Genomic DNA, 10164 nt, shown 5'->3' with positions numbered 1-10164 from the left:
CGTGAAATTCAATAACTATTTTATATAAGATCAAAAACTTAGTATCAACCTTTCAAATAGATGTCAGTGCAATAAAATCGGGTAGTACATCACTGCCACATTGGTGCATTATCACGTGACAACTATAAATAACTTAAAAAGTTATTCATCCGGTTCTCGTAAAACCTTTCCAACTTTTATAAAGTTTTTACGGAAAACGGTATGTCGCATCAATATAAAACACACAACATGGGATTCTAGGGGCACTTTTTTAATTTAGGCAATGATTAAACTAACGATGCGCATAAAATTTCAAGTTCAATATATACGGGGTAGTGTTGTTCTAGTCCAATTTTTATATCGTAAACAACAACAGAGGAAAGCCTGGCCAAGAAATAAAAGCAAATACAAATACCTTTGAGCAAATGATTGATAAAACTAACATCTCTCCCAGTATTTTTATGTTCAATTCTCAAAAATATCACACCACAATACTTTATTAGAGTTCTTAGATTAGTTATATTTTGAATATGTTTACAGTGTTTTCCGTTCAAATTCACACGACATTCAACTTAAGTCATGACGTCATCAAAGAGTAAATCTAAGTAATACAAACTTATTTCAAAAAACGTTATCTTCAGTATTATTTATTTATTTTGTCTACGTGTCGTTGCTTATAAATTTGAATATGTACATAATAACTAAGATTTGTGATTTCACTGAGTTACATGCAACTCAAATTCCATATGCTTCATTAACACCCCGTGTAATGGTTTTTTTTTTTGTATGAATGTCCAGGATATCTGCCTTAGTTCAATTGATAAGTTTAAAATGATCACGCTTAACAATATACACTGAATCATATCATTAAATTCAGCAAACGTAGATCTTTTGTGGACTGTAATGATTTGTATGATTAAATGTGTTTATATTTTCTTAAAAATATTATCACATTATTAATTTATTTTTCCAGATCAACCAACCAGTCATGGAAGTTTAACTCATCAGCAACATGGTAACCGATTAATGAAAAATACATTTGCTATATCTATTTCTGTTGTCGAATTACAAGACTGAACATCATTCAAGGTTCTTTCTCTTCCAAGATAAATTGTTTTTTAAGCATTCTAACAATTTTGACATCGAACGTTTTCAACAATTTGTAATAAATAAACATATTCAAGTTTAGTTATATTACCAAAAGAAACCAACATTGGAGTAACGCTTGGTTCTTTGTTTGGCGGATTAATTTTTGGTGTGATAGTAACAGTTATCGTAACGACCCTGGTGTACAGAAGATTTAAACCGCGAACAAGAAACAGGTCAGTCTGGTCATTAAGGAAGCTGGATAGTCAATACATTGACCATCATATCACCATAATATTCTAGATATTATAAAGTTAGGCAAAAACTTTAATTATGTTAAAAATCCTAATATTTGAGCTATACTTTTTTCCTATATTTCAATATCATACACTTGTGAAGAAGTGAAATATTGTCTCCAAAAAGCTACGACCATAAAACTCTCATGGAATGTTATATTATACTTTTTTACCAAATATTAATCATACATGTATATAAAAGGAAAATCAAATTTAATACACTATTTTATTTTTAAAGAGAGGAACCTGACGTCATGTTTGCAGACAACAGAGCATGCGGTGTTATTGAAATTTCCTGTACAACGAACAAGAAGGTAAACGACTTTTAAAAGTGTATTTTAAATTCTTAAAGGATAAAGTCAAAACTTCTGTAGACGTTTACAGATATATCTAAAAACTAAGGTTTGTTTCGGACAGGTATGGGCAAGATTACTCAAAAATGTAATCGATTAATTATCAGTTACGTAATGGAATTTGTGTAATAGACTATTAATGGATTACACTCATTTTTGTCCTGTAATCGAGTGGAATCGATTACTTTGAAGCAAGTAATCGATTAATTATTACTTGCTTCTTTATTTTTCACTAAAATGTAACTGATACCTCTTCTAAACATTGTACACAAAACTCCTCAAGTTGATTTGGATTTAGAGTTAAATAGGTGTTTTAATGAAGAATGAAAAAATTGAGACGTCATACTTAAATCTCATTAGGATAATATTTAATAATTTTTACAGCTGCTTGTTCAAATTCAAATGTCAAGCTGTTATCTTTATGGAGAAATCAGTCTGTCAAAATAAGTATGGTTAAGGTAAAGTCTTGACCTTGAACCAGTAGCCATCATAATTATTTTGCTATCATTTGTTTCCTAAAAATTAGAATTTAATTGAAAAATGATAATAAAAATATTATTGGCAATATGCAAAAGAAAAGAAAACTAGACTCTTGTTACTATAGCAACAAAAAGGTCTTCCGTTCCTCATGTATTAATCTGTACAAAAAATCCATTTATCTTGTAAACAGAAAATGGATATAATATATACTGTAAAGGAATTCCCAAGAAATAAACAAAACAAACAGACAAAAGGTTAATTTTTGAGTACTTTCTGTGACGACCGAAAGTTATGCCGGATAATACAGAACATAACAAACATATCTTCATACATTGCCTTGTCTTTCCTCAAAGTTTGGATGATCAAGTTTTTGTTAGTTATAATATCTCGTTGAGAAATGGTTTTTGTCTCGGGACCGGAAACGAACGAACGGAAGTGATAAAAGAAATTGAAAGTACATATTTTTGTACTTACCTACGATACGTTGCTGTTCATCAAACTTCTATTGCTTGAACGGTTCGAGTAAGAACCGGAAGTGACGTACGACCAAATGAAACCTGTTAAACACATATTCAATCAAATGTCCATTATCCATACAAGTCTTGATCTCTCACAGTTTCTGAGATCTTGTGTGTACTTTGTTTTTAAAAAAAGAAAGCTACCTGAGATATTTGAGATGTCGCACCGGAATTAGAACTTTTTGTTCCATATGTAGATGATATGTTGTTTTTCTATAGCTTAAATCTTACTTCCATGCTAAATAACCAAATTATTTTTAAAAAAAAGTCAAAATCGGGTTTACTTCCTGTGACGACCGGAAGTTACGCCAGATAAAACAAAATAGTGTTAACACATATAAATACATTGGTCTGTTATCCCACAAAGTTTGTTTGTTCAAGTTGTTACCGTTTTTGAGATCTCGTTGAAATAAGGTTTTTTTGTCTCGGGACAGGAAACGGGCAAACGAAAGTGCTCAATGAAAATTAAATTTATTATTTCTTGTTTATTTGCCTATCTTACACTATTTGTTATCGAAGTAACTAAAAGTATCGAATGAAAACAGTTAAACGGAAAAACAGCTTGATTTGTTTGAACTCTTACGGTGTGGACCGGAAGTGACGATCAACAAAATGAAACTGTTTAAACACATCTTCAATCAAATGTCTATAGTGTTAACACATGTTAATACATAGGTCTATCATCCCACAAAGTTTGGTTGTTCTAGTTACCGTTTTTGAGATTTAGTCAAAATAAGGTTTTTTGTCTCGGGACAGGAAACGGACAAACGGAAGTGCTCAATGTAAAATGTATTAAATATTTCTTGTATACTTGCCTTTTGTACATTATGATTCATTGAGCTAACTACAAATATCAAAGGAAAAAAGTTAAACTGATAAACAGCTCGATTTGTTAGAACTCTTTCTGTGTGGACCGAAGTGACACTCGACAAAATGAAAGTGGTTTATCACATCTTCAATCGAATGTCTATCATCCGTGAAAGTTTCGTGCTTTGATCACTTTTAGTTTCTGACATCTCGTGGGTACAAAATGTGTTTTAAAAAAGCTGTGATATTTCACTGGAAGTGGAATTTTTTTTATTGATACAACATTGCATAGAAAACCTATGTATACTTAAATACTTATATATTTATTATATGGAAAAGGAATTTAATGCGAATACATGATTATTTTTAAGTGCTTCCGGTCCCTGCAAGTTACGACGAACAAAACAACATGGTTTAAACACATCTACAACTATATGTCTATCATCCCACAAAGTTTGTTGTTCAAGTATTTAAAGTTTTTGAGATCTCGAGGTGACAAGCTTTTCGTCGCAGGACAGGAAACGGAGAAACGGAAGTGAAACTTGTGTATTAATAATCTCTAGAACTTTTCTTTTTCAATCAACACAGAAAAATTTGGGAAAATCTATCCAGGCATCTCTGAGATATTCACAAAACAAAAAGAGGGAAACAAATAATAATAAAAAGAGAAAAAAAACCTAGCAATTTGGAAACGGAAGACCTTAATAAGGGAACCTTGTTTCATGCTTTGAAATAATTGTTTATAGAGTTTTTAATTGTTCAAATTAAAATATAAATCCTTATTGGGGCTATAGTTTAATTGTAACATGTATCTAGGTGGTCACACCTCATTATCTGCATTGTAAGTTCCTTCACTGACAAGGACAAACATCATTAATGACACTTACACACTATTCTCTCTCTCTCTTTCTCTCTCTCTCTAGCACCCCCTTCAAATAGATGTTCCCCCTCCTTGATCTCTCTTAATCATGGTTAATTTTCTCTCTCTCTTTCTCTCTCTCTGTTGAATAATGTTAAATAATAATTGCAAGGCGGAGTGAACGCATACTGAACAACTGTTTATCTGATCATTTTCTCAAGTTTACAAATATTCCTATTTTAAGTAAAAGTTGAAAATCATACTTCTTGAACACAATCAGTTTTATTCTATTTATAATATAACTAATAATTGTGGAGTTGTTTTTTTTTATTAATATGTGCATAACAAAATATTTATGTGAAGATTGATCGAAAGTAATCGAAAAAGTAATTATAATTACACTGAAATTTTTAGCTGTAATCGATTAAATTACGTTTACAAGTCATCGAAAATCTCTTCGATTACAGAATACTGCCGATTACTTGAAAAAAGTAATCATTACAGTCGATTACGATTACTTGATAACAACTACCTCACGCCTGGTCTCAGATTGATCATAGGGCGCATTTTCGTCAAAAGAGGATTTTTCGAAGCCATCCTTCCTAACGCCACCTCTTAAAATTCGTCCTAACTTTAAAACATTACAACAGCTGTCTTATCTTAAAAAAAAGGATCAAAAGTCAAAAACATCTCTATTCATAATAACATGATATTCAATTATTGCATTTGGTAATATCAAAATAAACTACATTATCAAACTTGATTTACTTCTGAAGTTAGCGAAATCAAAATCCTTGCCATTCACAGGAATCTGACATGATGTAGAACTCTTTTGTAGTGAAAATTTAAACCGAGTAGATATACGTTCATCTAATTTATAGCTATAAAAATGTAAGAAAGAAAATGAAATCATTTCTTTTATTAAATGCATTGATACTATTGGGGTATTTGTTCAATTTCCCGCAATTTCCCGGTTTTCATGATCGCGGCGCCGTTCCAATATGTTTGAATATTTACATGTAATTGTATGTACATGTACATGATTTTTAAACTATCAATTCTATAACAAACAAAATTACCAATTACCGGTGACGTATTTACTGCATGTGGCAATTGCAAATGACTTGTACATACAATTGTATGATGTGCCAGGCCGGGTATATTTGACATATTTACCCTTATACATATATTTAAATAATCAACCCCTATTTATGATCACCGGTACATTAATTAATTAGCCTCAAGATTTTACTCTTACATACATGTATCGTTAATTTGTAGACGTAACATCTTTGAAACCCAGAGCTAGGAAATAATACTTTAAAAATGAATTACATATGTAAATTAACTTTTATTCACTAGACTTATCGTATACTCGTACATACTAAGATTCAACGCCTTTAGAAACCCTGACGTGCACCTGGGCACACGACACACCTGTTGTGTATATCTTGTATATTCTGTGTTAGTACCAGGGGTTTTCTTAAGTTGGACAAACAATAGACTTTAATTAGATATACACAAACATGCACCTGGGCACACGACACAACTGCTGTGTATATCTTGTATATTCTGTGTTAGTTCCAAGGGTTTTCTTAAGTTGGACAAACAATAGACTCTAATTAGATATACACAAACGAACAAAACTATGTCTAGACAAACAAAGCAGTAATATCCTGCCCGATATAACAAAGGCAGTTGGGAGTCTTTTCATCTTTAACATGTATCTAGCAGATCTAGAATTAGAAATAATGAAAATTGAAAAAAAAAATACAAACCTGAAACCGATTAACAAATTAAATCATGCATTTTTGGTTCATTATCTTTATTTTGTTTAATAACCGGATGAACTGAGAGAGAGAGAGAGAGAGAGAGAGAGAGAGAGAGAGAGAGAGAGAGAGAGAGAGAGAGAGAGAGAGATTTTTCCCCGATTAATTTATAATAGGAAACAAACATACTTTAATTAGTTTAATGCACATATTAAGATACAGAGACTGCGCTCATACCTACAATAATTTTGAAATCCCCAAAAAATTATAAAGAATTTTATAACGGCAATCTGTGTCCATCAGAGCGGTGCTGATGATAGCGATCTGTGTTTAATGGAGCGACGATTAAAACCGCCTGGAACAACCCCCCCTTCCTTGGAAATTATATTATCACTCGGATAACCCCCTCCCATCTCTATAAAAGAGCTTTTGCATTTAATATATGTTTTTTTTGTTCAGCTTGATCAATATTGACTTGAAGGCCACTTAAAGACAGTGTAAAGGCAGTGTAAAGAGAGCGTAAATGCCACTTAAAGATGCTTAAAGGTGACTTAAAGGTGGCTTAAAGGTAGCTTAAAGAAGTTTGGACATTAAGGACCTATAAGCACTTGCTTAAAGGTGACTTAAAGGCGGCTTAAAGGTTGTATAGCCTTTAAGCTCCTTTAAGTCACCTTTAAGCCACCTTTAAGGACTTGCTTAAAGATGGTTTTTCGCCCTGTGCAAATTCAGCACATTTGATGTTGCAAAATGACCACAAGTAGTCTTTATTCCAAGTCAAATTCTTTTTTTAACTAAATGAGTATGTTAATTGTAATCAGGATGTTTAGAAATATACCGCCATTGATTCGGAATTTCCATGCCAAAATAATTAAAACAGCTTGCGATACTACAGTCTTATTTCCGACAACTACATGTATGCAGAGACTACTCCCCCACAAATCATGCTAACCCTTCGCTGTTAGATTTCAATGAACTCCGTTTGTCATTGAATGGTTTGTAATTCAGCAGAAAGTCAAAGGTAATCGGAATAAATGATGTGCTTTCATAGTTTAGAGTTCATGGCATCTTTCATAATGGCGGGAAATTTAAACTGAGCGAACGCTATTTCTAAGGTTTTTCTTTTAGGTTTTTATGGAAATAAATTCATGTACAATCTACATGTACAATCATAGAAACACACAATTTCTATTTCATTGCTTTCAAAAGCTTAATTTCATTCTACCTACCTTGGAGTAACATCAGTCCTTTTTTTATCTAACGACTAATTATACGAGTGTTTGGAACTCTATCTTGAAGAATTTCGATTTTATGTTAAATGCCCAAAGGCACACTGATATTTAATATGGCTGATGGCGTTATCAAAATTTTCTGAAGGCACGTATATTACTGAACGTTTAAACGTGTTATCGGTGATACAAAAATGGTGCAAAAAAAATGAATTGATAATCGTCAAGCGGATCAATATCTTATTAGTAGCGCAGTCTTTAAAAATGTTATCGTTCATGCAAGTATGTTTATGAGAGACATCCACAATTCTATTTTTACATTATATTTTGTTGATAGTTTATATTTTTTAATAATTGAAACTTAGTCAATATAACAAAAAATCTGTTCTTATGGTACGTTCGAAATATCTTCGGTTCACATCTTAGGGTATGAAATAAAGTGAACGTAGGATATGTCTTAAGATATACATCGCCACATAGTCGTGTCAAAAGACAGATAGTTGAAAATCTTTATCTAAAAACCTGTACCAGAATGCATTTTTACTTTACAATTAAATATGATAATAGCATATGATTGCAATACTCTAATACTGAAGCAGCGAAATACTTATTGACACATCTAAACGCGAACAAATATTGTGGTAGAAATCATACACATAAAAAACATTGCAAGTTCGCATAGTAAGAGCCATTTTTTGTCAGAGATTTATACTGTAAGATATCTGAAGAGTTATTTTCTTTAAATAGAAAAAGTGCAATGAAATTTGGCAATGTACTTTGAAAACATAAGCCACTTTAAAATGTGTATTGATTTTTTTTCAAAGTGCGTTTAACTCTTTTGTAATATCGTTGGACTTAATTATTTAAAAGTGCAATATTCATGGATCATATGAGGTACAATATATATATACATTTAACTCGAACAATTATGCACGTATATAATATGTTTAGATTACCTGGAAGGATAAATTTATATAGATATTTTAATTTCAGTCAATCGATTACATGCAAAGGAGAATTATAAGGAAAACTTCTCACAATGCTTAAGCATAATGGTTTTTAATTATTCATGAATTGCTGTATCCAAATATGCATGACAAATATCAAGGCATTTCATAATTCCTTAAAATGTACAATGTCACGAGGGGTATATTTCGTCACTTGTAACAATATTTGTTAAACGTTGTCCAGTGTAGTTTTTGTAGCTTTTATGTAGTTGTCTTATGACACATTTGAACCCGCAATCGTAATTTCTTTTTCTGCTATTAGATCAGGTATCCAGTTTGCACTATCTTTTGGAGGCCAAGGTGTTTCATTAAAATTGTAAATACTGTCCCTGATGAAATGCCTACTAAATTTGCTATTTTTTAAAAGTTAATCGAGCATCATTAGTAATGATATCGGCTATTTTTGCAAGTATTGCTTCCGTTGAAGCCGTATGAAATGATCCAGGACGTTAATTATCCGTAATGTCTATTTGTCAATTTTTGACTTTGCCGACCCACCTGTAAACTTGAATCAGTGATATACACGTTTCCATAAACATCACACAGTAATTTTCTTTTGGGTCTTTACTTAGTCTGACAAATAATTTTATGTACCCTCTAAATTTATCCACATTGGTTGATGACTCACCAATCATATTTGTATACAGTGTCTCGAGTAAGGTTTAAATATCAGTTCTTAAAGGAGTATTCGATGGTGAATCGTGATCAGGTAAACGGCCATATACAAGAATATAAACCAAATTATGCGTGAACAGAAATTCAAGAGTCAATTAAACCCTGTATTGCATGAAATCTGATTAGTAACATTATTTGTTAAACGCCCCTCGTACTTACTCATTTACTTAATTTTTCAGCAGAAAGTGGCAAACTCATCCCTAAGCTCTTTTTCAAACGAAACACCAGGATACGCTACTCTTCAACCTACATTACGATCAGAAGATGGAGGCGACTATTCTAAATTAGAACTATGAATAAGCAAAAATTGTATATATTGTTTTTTTATGAATAAGGTTTATGATTCTTATCTGTTTACAATACATTATTTATGGTGCTTAAAAATGAACCATTTAGACACTTATATGTTTGCTTGACATTTGGCTTATCGAAATGTATTTGAAAACAATATATAATCATGATTATTTTTACAAATGTATATAAGCAGCTTTAGTGATAAATGTTCATTAAAGATCAAATAAGATTCACTTTGCAAAGCAATGAGCAATATTTTTAAAAAAGAAATCATTTTATGGAGATGATGGTGTGTTGTATTTTATATTCTTTCATCATCTACAAGTACGATCGTATGCATCTCAATAAACAATATATAGCTCTATAATTCATGAAAATGTTGTTTGTTTACAGATTGGAATAACTGCAGAGGGTAGCTTATTTTACTCGTTGCAGTATTAAATTCATAATCAATATCCCATTTCCTTTTTTAAAAATATATATGGATGTCAACAAGGTATGGCAACGCAACACAATACATGTACAAGCCTATGATTGAATGGGACAAGTGAGTTTGGATAAAGAGACCTATCAGAAAAGATAGCATGTTCCTATGCAAAAAGGCTTCAGTATTTAATTCTTATTGCGACCTATAAAAGTCACTTTAATGGTTTTTTAAAAAGTATTTCTGCCTGTACAACGAAATAAAAAGGAAATTCAGAATTCAAAGTGATATTAAAATGTTTCTATTTCATTATCTAATTAGAAGCAAAGAACTAGTATCTTAAATTTTAAAGAAAAAATAGAAGCCTTTATTTTCTTCTAAAATAGGTACA

General features: G+C 31.5%; 1 long non-coding RNA gene across 1 annotated transcript; it reads left to right on the top strand.

Annotated features, from left to right (window-relative positions):
• Positions 1-950: 950 nt before the first annotated feature.
• LOC136274671 (uncharacterized) lies at positions 951-9593 on the top strand. The gene is made up of 4 exons (XR_010713090.1): positions 951-994; positions 1184-1301; positions 1600-1675; positions 9235-9593. It is a non-coding gene; the product is annotated as an uncharacterized lncRNA (long non-coding RNA).
• Positions 9594-10164: the final 571 nt, after the last annotated feature.

Source organism: Magallana gigas, chromosome 4 (genome assembly GCF_963853765.1).
Source record: "Magallana gigas chromosome 4, xbMagGiga1.1, whole genome shotgun sequence".
In the NCBI taxonomy this organism is placed as follows: Eukaryota; Metazoa; Mollusca; class Bivalvia; order Ostreida; family Ostreidae; genus Magallana; species Magallana gigas.
This window is presented reverse-complemented; position numbering and strand designations above follow the sequence as displayed.